General features: G+C 40.6%; 1 protein-coding gene across 5 annotated transcripts in view; it reads right to left on the minus strand.

Moving 5' to 3' along the window:
* The window catches only part of QRICH1 (glutamine rich 1), a 53,185-nt gene extending 42,212 nt beyond the window's left edge, over positions 1 to 10,973 (minus strand). The window contains exons 1-2 of one of the 5 annotated variants that reach the window (XM_079155498.1): positions 10,659 to 10,973; positions 9,172 to 9,231 (exon numbers count right to left, since the gene is read on the minus strand). The gene's annotated coding sequence lies outside the window, so the exon portion shown is untranslated. Of the gene's footprint in view, positions 1 to 9,171; positions 9,232 to 9,988; positions 10,361 to 10,658 lie in introns of those variants that run through there. The other 4 variants (XM_079155499.1, XM_079155500.1, XM_079155497.1 and 1 more) reach the window with 4 other exon arrangements.
* Between the last annotated feature and the right edge of the window lie 380 nt (positions 10,974 to 11,353).

Raw genomic sequence — 11,353 nt, forward strand, 5'->3', positions numbered from 1 at the left:
CTCTACTAAAATTCAGAAGTCAATTCTGCAGATTTTTCATCAGGTATTTGTTTATTTAAGAACTGATCTGCAGAGATTGACAATAACTAATTACCTTGGAACAATTGTGCAATCGAAGGATACTGAGTGACCTGCAGCTACCACCTTTGCACCACCCTCCTTTGACCAACACCACTTCCAGATCAAAAGCAGAAATGGATAAAAGAGTAACACAAACCAAGAGAAGCTTCTTGCCAAAAAGAACTCAATCTCAAATGTCTAGAAAACTGATTTGTTTCCTTAAGCAATCAAGCTAGAAATACTACTCTCTTTTTTGCTACCCAGGTGCTCTGCATTATGTTCAGGTATGTGGATAACCATCTCTTTTCTTAAACCTGGCTTTAAACTGGCAGACGAGACTGTCCTGGTCCTCTTAAATAGCTCAAACATAGAAGGTACTTCTCATAAACTGGTTGCATTTGGAATTTAATATGGAACAGGAAGAACTGTAATTCCTTTTTCCTGTAACATCTATAACTTACAACCATAAATCATACAATCTAGTTATATATACACTAGGGAAAAGGCATACACTACTTTTCCCTAGTAAATTGTTAGTATGTACCTTGGGGAGAAAACTATACATCCAGATTTAAGAGGGAATTCAAAGAAAAAGTATGTCCTTACTGCTATTAAATTACTGACACTGGCATTATTTCTGTGGGACACTATAAAATATACTTGGGTACTTTCAAACAGAACAGATTCAGCAATGAATCTTAGCAATGTATACTATGTATTATGAATATATGTCTCCATAAATAAAGAACATACATATCTTATCCTGTCTGAAATCAGAATTTCCAAGCCACTACCCTTAGGAGAGTCCCCATTTCTCAGGAAACTCCAAGCACAATTGAGTGCAGAGAACAACTAGTGCAGGTCATGGAGGTATAAGGTGAAACCCTTGCTCATAGCCTCTTCTCTGCGGAAACTTAGCACTCATTTGCCACTTTTCCATGTTTTCTTGACCACTTTGTCCTGTTTTCCCTTTCTCCCTACTGCAGGGGCTTTCAGTTATCTTGTCTCAAAATAGAAAATGAGGTCTACTATGAGACTTCAAAACAACATTATCAATGATGTCCACAGTACATACATAGAGAGTATCAAGGCCAAGCATTCTGTTCTTCCAGTAGATTCAGAGAAGGTTACTCAGCATGGGTGAGAATGGTAAAGAATGTGTTAAAGTTTCCCTTTGCTTAATAGCCTAAAGGCTGGAATTTCTTTAAAGTCTCTCTCACAATAAAGACCAAATTCACAAATGGACCTCTTTTAATCACACATACTCCCTTGCTCAAAATGGTCAAGGGAAAGATTAGGTGAGAAGCTTCTACTGGGTCCTCTACCATGCCAGTACATTTCCGTTTTTCAACTCCATTATAAAAGAAGAGCCGGATAGGGTGCACCTCTGTAAACCCAGCTACCCTGGAGGCTGAGGCAGGAGGAAGAATGAGGAGTTCCAGGCCAGCCTGGCAATTCAGTGAGACCCCATCTCAAAATAAAAAAGGCTGGGGATATAGCTCAGTAATCCCCAGTACTGAGGGGAAAAAAGAAAAAGAACAGCAGGGCTGTGATACTGCTCAGTGGTGGAGCACTTGAATCCCCAGAAATGCAAAAAAGAAAGAAAAGAACAGAACAGCTACCAGGCACACAAGTGCTTGACTGTAAGCTCAGTTACTCAGAAGGCTAAGGCAGGAGGATCACAAGTTCAAGCCCAGCCTGAACAACTTAGTGAGACCCTGTCTCAAAATAAAAAATAAAAGAGGGCTGGAGATGTGGCTAGTGGTAAACTACCTCAAGGTTCAGGGTTCAATCCCTAGTACCAAAACTAACAAATAAAACAAAACAAACCAGCAAAGGTCAATTGGAACCTAAATTTCCTAAAATTTATTTTCTTCAACATGTAGTTGAGCTAGGGATATAGGTCAGTGATAAAGCACTAGCCTGGCAGGAGTAAGGCCCTGGGTTCAATCCCAGTACTGCCGAAAAATAAAAATTGCTTTCTCACAGTCGCTATAACTCTAGCACAGGCAATTTTGAAAATTCAAGCAGTCTCTCATTGGGGTTTTTTTTTTTTTTTTTGTATGTTTGCTTTTGAACCTAAGGCCTTGTGCTTGCAAGGCAAGCACAATGCAACTAAGCTACATCCCCATTCCTTTATTTTGAAATAGGTCTCCCTAAATTGCAAAGGCTGATCTTGAACTTGTGATCTTCCTGCTTCAGCCTCCTACAATGCTAGGATTACAGAGCAGCTAGAATTACAGGTGTGTGCCATCAGGCTCAGCTGTCACAATTTTTTAAAAAAGCATAGGGAGAAAAAAAAAAAAAAAAGAGACTCTACAAGAAAAAAAAAAAGCACAGGGAGTCATGAAGCAAAATTTTTTTGTCAGCAATCTGGGAGCTAATAAATATGAGTAAACACCCATTCAAAGAAATACTGCAAAGTTACAGAGTTGGAAAACCTTCAGATAAGAACTGCCCAGTAAAGCCAGTCCCTAGGATAAAAGGTTTTATTTCCCCTCACTTAAATTTCGGAAGTTCAGATAGGGCAGATCAAGTTTGATAGGTCTGATATTAATTATGAAGGAGTATTTCCCCAACATGTCTTCCTAGATACAAGTTTCCTTCAACATTCAATTTAGAATTCCACTAGTTTTTTGTTATTTTGTTTCTTAATTTTTTAGATTTTTTTTTTTTTTTTTTGGAGGGGGCAGGGATGTGAAGGTATAAAATGGAAAGTAAAAATAACTAAACATGCTTTGACCTCTGGTTCTTGATCTACCAAGAAATAATTTTATCAATTGTCTAGGAGAGTTTAGAGCATTTAAATCACTTTCCTCTCACCTCTCTCATGATCAACGTCTGCCAATAACATTACTTTCTTTTTTTTCTTTTTGTAATACTGAGGATTGAACCCCAGAGGCACTCCACCATTGAGCTATATACCCAAACCCTTTTTTTTTTTTTTTAGAGAGTCTTGCATGTTGGCCTGAAACTTTCAATCCTCCTGCCTCAACCTCCAGGGTTGTTGGGATTATAGTCATGAACCACCACCCAGTCTTATATTTTTTTTAATTTTTTTTTTTTTTTTTAGTTGTCAGTGGACCTTTATTTAATTTATTTATATGTGGTGCTGAAATTCTAACCCAGTGCCTCATACATGCTAGGCAAGCACTCTACCACTAAGCTACAACCCCAGCCCCTATTTATTTTTTAAATGTGATGCAGAAGATCAAACTCAGGCCTTGTACATGCTAAGCACATGCTCTACCATTGAGTCATACCCTAGACCCCTTTCCCCTCTGACAAGCAATTAGCTTAGTACAGTTCCTATTTAATATTAAGTGTTTTAGTTTTAAAATAGAGCACTTCATACCACATCAAACTCTGGAAACATTTTTTTTTTTTTAAACAACGTTCCAAAGATGATGAAGGATATTCTGCCTATGTCATCTCCAAACAAATGCTTTCTATCAGTTTATCTAAAGTAGTACCTTCAAAAGAGTTACAAGAAACTCTAGTCCAATATAAATTTATTCCCTGAGCAAAAGAGCAAATGAGGTATATATTAAGTTCTCAAAGAGAATAGAGCAAAAGCTTCAAAAAGTGGCTGCTATAACCAGGCATGCTGGTGCACACCTGTAATCCCACGGGCTCAGGAAGCTGAGGCAGGAGGACAGTGAGTTCAAAGCCAGTCTCAGCAATGACAAGGTGCTAAGCAACTCAGTGAGACCCTGTCTGTAAATAAAGTATAAAATAGGGCTGGGGATGTGACTCAGTGGCCAAGTGCCCTTTAGTTCAATCCCAGGTAACCCCCAACCCCTGCAGTGTGTGTGTGTGTGTGGGGGGGGGGAAGCAGCTACTATAAAGCATCAAAATGCATTCTTTAGGGCTGGGTGTATAGCTCAGTGGTAAAGCATTTGCCTAGCACATCAGCAGCCCTGGGCTGGATCCCCAAAACAAAAATAAAACAAACGTAATTCCTTAAATTTTCATCAAAAGGGGTTTTCATAGCATGTGTGAGGCACTGGGTTCCAGCCTCAGCACCATGTAAAAATAAATAAATAAATAAAAATAAAGGTATTTTGTCCATCTACAACTAAAAAATATATATACTAAACAATTTTTTTCATCACAAAATAAAAATGACCAACAAGGTGTTTTGTAGTTGGTTTTTTTTTTGTTTTGTTTTTTTTAATATTTTTTAGTTGTAGATGGATACAATACCTTTACCTATTTACTTTTGTGTGGTGCTGAGGATCAAACCCAGCGCCTCACTCCACTACTGAGCCAAAACCCCAGCCCCCAACAAGGTTTAAGTAGGAAAAAAAAAAAAATCTATAAAACTGTTAGAAAACGCAAATATGCAGGTATTTATCATATTCTTCTCTATTCTTAGAAATGTTTGAAATATTCTATAATACTTCATGTTTCATAAATCTCTAGCCATGTATTTAAAGTGTTTTAGACCATAAAGTACAAAACTCTGCACTGCTCCATGCTTACAGCCAAACATGGGGGGGGGGGCGGCCTTCAAGCAGAAGTCACTGCTTCTCAAATGCTGTTTTCTATGCAAGTCCACAGAATCATCTGAGAATCACTGAATCAGAGGACAGTAAGAAATTTTAACAAATAACGGGTTCAATGAAGAACTTAAAAATTCTTAATGGAAAAAACTAATTTGAAGGAACCTTACAAATGCGTCCATTTTTATAGACTTAATCATTTCTGGTTTTCTTTCTTGTCCTTTCAGTATGCCCTCTTGAAGTATCTACCAGACAGACCCATCCCAATAATAACCTGACACCTGCTGTTACATAAGTACTGCTTAGAAGAATTAAAGCTTCAGAAATATATTTAAAAGTTCTCTCAAAAAAAAAAAAAAATCCTCTTTACCCCTAGATCAGATTATAATTTATCTATTTTAGTTTTCACCATACTTTTTAAAATATGTAATACTTCATGAATTTGTGTGTCGTACTTGCACAGGGGCCATGCAAATCTTCTCTGTATTGTTCCAATTTTAATAAATGTGCCGCCAAAGCAAGTACTTTTTGCTTTGGTAGTGCTGGGGGATCAAACCAGGGCCTTGTACACACTGAACATGTGTTCTACCTCTGAGATGCATCTCCAGTCCCTCAGTACGTTTTTATTAAAATACTTTGATCCATTTAGAATTTAATTTGCATAATAACTTGTCTCAGTATCACATTTTTTTTTTTTTCAGATTGGTGCATTGTAGTTGTACATAATGGTGGGATTTGTTATTACATATTCTTACATGCCCACAATCTAACAATATAATTTGGCCGATATCATTTCCCAGTATTTCCACTTTTCCCTCTACCACTTACTGAATTACTGGAAGTCCTTTGCCCACCAAACTGAAACATCACTGTTACTGTATACCTAATTCACAGGAATAAGGACTGCTTGACACCGAAACACATGACAGCAGTCAACACGATTTTATTACTATATCCCAGTATTGTTTAATTACACACTAGGAAAAAAAAAAACTGTCAAAATGTAACAGAATGCTAACCATAGTTAATGCCCAGCTAATAGAATAACAGGATTTAAGTTACTTCCTGTTTAATACTCCTTCTTTCCACAAGTTTTATTAAATCAAAAAAGTAACTAAAAAGCCATCCTTTTCTACTCTGCTATTAACAGTAACAGATGTACAAATAATTCTTGTAGATGGCAGTATAATTTTCCCTCAATATCTGTAATCTTAAAAACAAAACCATCAAGTACCAAAAACTTACATAATAAGATTGTTAATTTCTTCAAGATGCTGCTCACAAAACAAAAAGGCTGAACCTTGGTAATAAAGAGAAACTTGAGAATACAACCCTCCATAACCCCAAAGAGACAAAAGATTCTTAATTAGCTCTAACTCAAAGACTTGGTGAGGAGCAGAAAGAAATTAATTAAAATACTTCTACAAACCCAAGAATCTGTGAGGATCTTTGAGCACTCCCAATTTCTGGGGGTTAGATGAGATTAATAATCAAAAAAAGAGAAGAAAATACACTAGGTTCATGGGTATCGAGTCTATAAACAAATATTTGCTTCTAAATACTTGAAGTAGAAATGCTTTGCAGAACAACAAAGACAAATTAGTCCCTCATCAACAGATCCAGATTTTCACTATTAAGAACAAATAGATCATTGGTATAAGCCCTGTACTTGCTCCTATATGAGCTTGGTACAGTGTGCAGAGCAGTCCCTCAACACATAAGCTATTATTTTATAACTAGAAAAAAGATGGTACCGTGGAAAAACATTACTCTAAAACAATAATCATTTCCGTAGTTTTCTGTTTGTTTGTTTTTGCTAATTCCTTTTTTCTATTTAGGTACTAAGGGAAGATCAAAGTGTTCAGCAGAATCGCCCCCTCTTGGGTTACTTCCAGATTCTCCATATGGCTCTGCTGAACAGGTCTTGAATTTGTGATGGACTAATATAGTCTGAGCTGCCTCAAAGAGTCCTGCCTATTTCTAGGGCCTCAAACCCCTCTCAAGGATCCCATCTAGCAATGGCTCCTCATAGTTTACTTAAGTCTGATTTGAAGAATACATTCACAAGAAAAAAACTAATTTCCATTTTAAGGAGTTAGAGTCATATTTGTCCTAATTAACATAAGGCATTATTTCAAAGCAGCAGAGCAGAAGACATATTTCTTTGTGTTTAAAAAATTATTTTTGTATCTTTATTTGCAGTGCTGAGGATGGAACCCAGGCCCTCACACATGCCAGGCAAATGCTTTACCACTGAGTCACATTCCCAGCCTCTCCCTACATATTTCTTCTTTTTAAATATTTTTTTAGTTGTAGGTAGACATCTTTATTTTTATTTATTTATTTTTATGTGGTGCTGAGGATCAAACCCAGTGCCTCACATGTGCTAGGCGAGCGCTCTACTGCTGAGTCATAACCCCAGTCCCCATATTTCTTCTTAAAGATACTAACCTACTACAAGGTTTGTGATAGAAATTATCCCACTTTGCCATTCATCTGACCCATGCCTTTATAGAGGAGTTCCTAATTTGGGGGCATTTTCATTATGTTTCTATTTTGGGACAACACATACTTTCAACCAGGAACTTAAAATTCACATTCCTACCAAATATTGATAGGCTGTAAAGTGGCACCACCACTGCATTAGCTAGTGAAGTTAAAAATACTCATTTTATAAAACCAAGCAATCCTGCCCCTAAGTATATAAGACATATTCATTTGTGTAAAGGATACTAATTCAGGAAATGTTTGTGGAAGCTTTGTTAGTCAAAACCTGGAGGCAATTCACATGTTTATCAACAATGAAATGAGCCAGGTGCAGTTGCACACATCTGTAATCCCAGCGCTTTGAGAGGCTGAGGCAGGAGGAACCAGAGTTCAAAGCCAGCCTCAGCAATTTAGTGAGGCTCTAAGCAACTCAGAGATCCTGTCTCTAAATAAAATACAAAATAGGGCTGGGGATGTGGCTTGGTAGTTAAGTGTCCCTGAGTCTCTGGTACCAAAAAAACAAAAAAGCAGAATGAATAAAATTATGTGTATTCACATAACAAAATATGGAAAAGGGAATCAACTACAACTGCAAACAACATGGACAAATTTAAAAAGCATAATGGTACAAGGAGGTGACAATAATAAAGTATGATTCCACTTATACAAATTTCAAAAACCAAAATTATGTTTAGGGATTCAAAGGTGGTAAATGTAAAATGAGAAAGAATGAATGGGATTATCACACAACTCAGAATTATAGCTGTCTCTAGGTACTGAGAAACTGTGATCAGGAAGGGACACTATAACAATTTCAAAGATTGTGGAATTGTTCTATTTCTTAAAGTAGTAGTTAATTTCAACACCCGCTACTGCCCCCCGGGGAAAAAGTAGTAGTTATATTGGGGTTCACTTCATTATTTCTCTCTCACTAAGTTGTACACAGATCATATCTGTATACAATGCATATAAACAGAAAAATATTTTATAAATATTTCATAATTGTTTTCAAAAGGAAAGCATCAGCCCTGCCTACATTTTTGCCCTGGTCTGAACACTGAGACCAAATCCTATTTCCCATTTTAGCACAGTAAAAAATTAACGTGTCAATTTTACATGCAGTCACTTCAGTTTAATAATAGAAATAACAATGGGGGGGTGCTCAATGGTAGAGCATGTGCTAGGCATGCACTAGGTCCTGGGTTCTATCCCAGCAAAAACAAACAAAAAAAACAAAAACAAAATCCCAATCCAATATGGCAGGGAAAAAAAGCCAAAGGAAGCATGAAGAGGACTCAGAACATCTGGAACAAAATGCAGGGCAACAAAGTAACAGAAAAGAACAGGAGTTCATGTAATACCCCATTCTGAGACCAATTCAGAAATAAAAGACCCTCAAAGATAAAAGGTTGTCATTTAAAAAGCAGACAAGCAAGAAGCATGGCACATCAAGAACAAACTACAACTGATCAAATTCAAAGAAAGCATGCAAGCTTAAGGGAAGACATCCCTAAATTTTGAAGCTGACATATAGAAGGTTGCCCTTTATAACCTCTCAATATGATTATTTTATTGGAATAATTTGAACTTTAAAAAAATTCAACTCTTTAGTTTGAAATGGCAACATAAACTGGAAAGGAGATGGGGAACTGCAGAAGTTCATGGAAAGGTACACAAATAATTCATCACAGAGGACTAGAAGATATCTATAAGTAAATCTTAGTTGATAAGCTTAAGAAAACATTATTTACAAACGATATTTAAAAGATCTCTACCTAGTTCAAAAGAAACATGATCCAAAACAAGCCTAAGAAGTGTAATAAATTGTGTAAGTATGTCCTAGATAAGACTGTTTTGTTTTGCATTTAGGTCCTTAGTTAATGCTTTGTTATGCTAAAACCTGCAGGTTGTAGTAACACTTATAAGAGAACAATGTTCAAGCAACAAACTATGGCTGGATTCAAAGATGTAGTAGTCTCCCACATCTTAGGTTTTCCAGCACTTAGCAGATTCTGGCAGACAGTACCCAGAATGACTGACAGAATTGTAATGTTTCAATAATAGCAGAAAAAAAAAACTATGCACACATACTTCCAGCATATGAACAATTTTAACTCACCAGTCACCATGTTGCATGTATTTCTGCTGCTTGTCCTGAGTTCTTAAGACTTCTAACATTCTGAAGAAGACAGAACAAAGAAGTTCCTTCCATCCTCAGCCTCTTTTTAAGTTTTAACTTTGTTCTTAAAAAAATAGTGTATTAGAAAAAACTACCATTATCAAATTTGATTGCTAATTTAGCAATCCTTAGCTTCCTTTTCTTCAATTTTATACAAGACTGTAATTCGATACAAGTCTGTAAAACAAAAGTTGGCAGCTATTTTATCCGTCTTTCTTTCAGACAAACCTAGAACTCCTAGAACTCCCAGTGCTGGAGTGTGTGTGTGGCGGGGGGATTAAAAGGATCTGTCTTTCGACTTCTTCAGTGATACTTGGACAGATTTCTGTTAGGGAATTTGGGTTGTGAGGGGAAAGGCAAAGCACTGTTTCTTAGGTTGATCAAATTTGTTCTAGGCAACTTCTAGGCTGAAGTAACGGCTGAGTAAAAGCAAGCCCCTCCCACCACGCGGAAGAAGAAGGAAAAAAAGGCTGCATTTAAAGATTTCAAGTGGCATTTTAGAGCTCAGAGTTTTCATACCGTCCACATGAGAACATTCCCTTCCGGAGCGCACAGAGGTGACGTGTATGAATTGCGCTTATGGAAGAAATGGTTTGTAATGAAAGGAAACAGGTAGTACTGAAGGGCCTTGAAATGTTAACCTTCCCTCCCCGGCATAAAGCACCAGTATAAGCTGAGGAAACCCGAGGGGGCTCACTGCCCTCTCGAGCCAAGACTCGGTTTCCGAAGCAGAGCAGCACCCTCTGCAGGCACCCACCCTGCACAAGGGCCTCGGGTAACCGCATTCTTTGAGGACAACCAGCAATCTCGACCGCTTCGCGGAGAAGCGAAGCCGCAAGACAGAAAAGCCGCTAGATTTCTCCGCAGACATAGGTCACAGTTGTCCTGGGACGTCACTAGAGCAAGAAAAGCCCAACCCTCAACCTTCCCCACGGAGCCAGTCGTCTGCCAGCCACCCGTCCCCAGCTCTGAAAAGGAGTTCTGCGCGCACTCGAAGCGGCACCAACACCCAACAGCGGGGCGCGCGCCCCCAAACTGGGGGTCGCGGCGCGCGCCCCGGAAGCAACTCTTGCCCGCGGGCCACAGCTTTGGAGCAGAAAGATCCGGACGGGGACGCGCACGTCGCCGGGGACGCGCACGGGGGGGGCGCACAGCGCGCGCCCCCGCACGTAAAAAACAGGTTAGGGTGCGCGCCCGCACCAGCGCGCGCCCGCGCACCGCGCCCACCCGAATCCCCAGCCCACCCCTCCCCCACCCACAGGGCGGGGGCACGCGAGCCCAGGGACGTTCTCCGCTCCGGAGCCGCCCCGAAGTCTCCTGGGCCCAGCGGCAGAGGCCCAGCCGCCCCCGCCCGCCGTTGTGTGGTGTGGGCCCCCTAGTTGAAGCCCGCAGCTTCGCCTCATCCCTGCCTCCATCAGAGCCCTCACCCGGCGACGTCACCGCCGCCGCTGCCTCCGCTCTACCCGCCGGCCCCGCCGCACCGCCCGGGGCCCCGGTTCTGCCGTCGCTGCTCCAAGACCGACAGGATTTTCTCCTCACAGCTCCCTGGGCGCCATCTTACATTCAACCCTTACAGCCAATGGGTGCCCAATACCCCTCTCGCGAGAATCAGAGCGTCGAATCCCGCGATAACTGGCTCTGCCTCCCGGCCAGACTTAAAGTGAACGCTTCAGACTAGGAGGGGGCAGCGCCTTGGACTGCTGGAGCCCGAGGTGTGAGGCGGGGCGTCCCACCTACCGGCGCTCCTCCATGCGGGGCGGAGCCAGAGTTGGGGTTCAGCCTAGGAGAGACTAGGCAGGCTGGGGCTCATAACTTGTTAATTGAACCAGCCTTCTGCCGCATGCTGGAGCCTCCTTTGGTGGAGCAGTCCCACGCGGGGCGGAGCCCAACCCGGCCTGGCCTCTCACTTAAGGTGGTCCCCACAAACCTCTGACCTGGGCCCAGCGTCCCCAGCCGTGCCCTGCTCAAGATATTACTGGATCATCTACATCCTGGGGGGGAGGGGCCAGCATCTGGGACCCTTGCAATGCGCTGCCATTTGAGCTCTGCCTTCCGCAGTCAGGTCCACCTTAAGCGGGCCTCTGGTATCTGGTGTTTGTATACAGGGAAAATGTGGAAGGCA

This window comes from Sciurus vulgaris, assembly GCF_902686455.1.
Source record: "Sciurus vulgaris genome assembly, chromosome: 10".
NCBI classification, from domain to species: domain Eukaryota; kingdom Metazoa; phylum Chordata; class Mammalia; order Rodentia; family Sciuridae; genus Sciurus; species Sciurus vulgaris.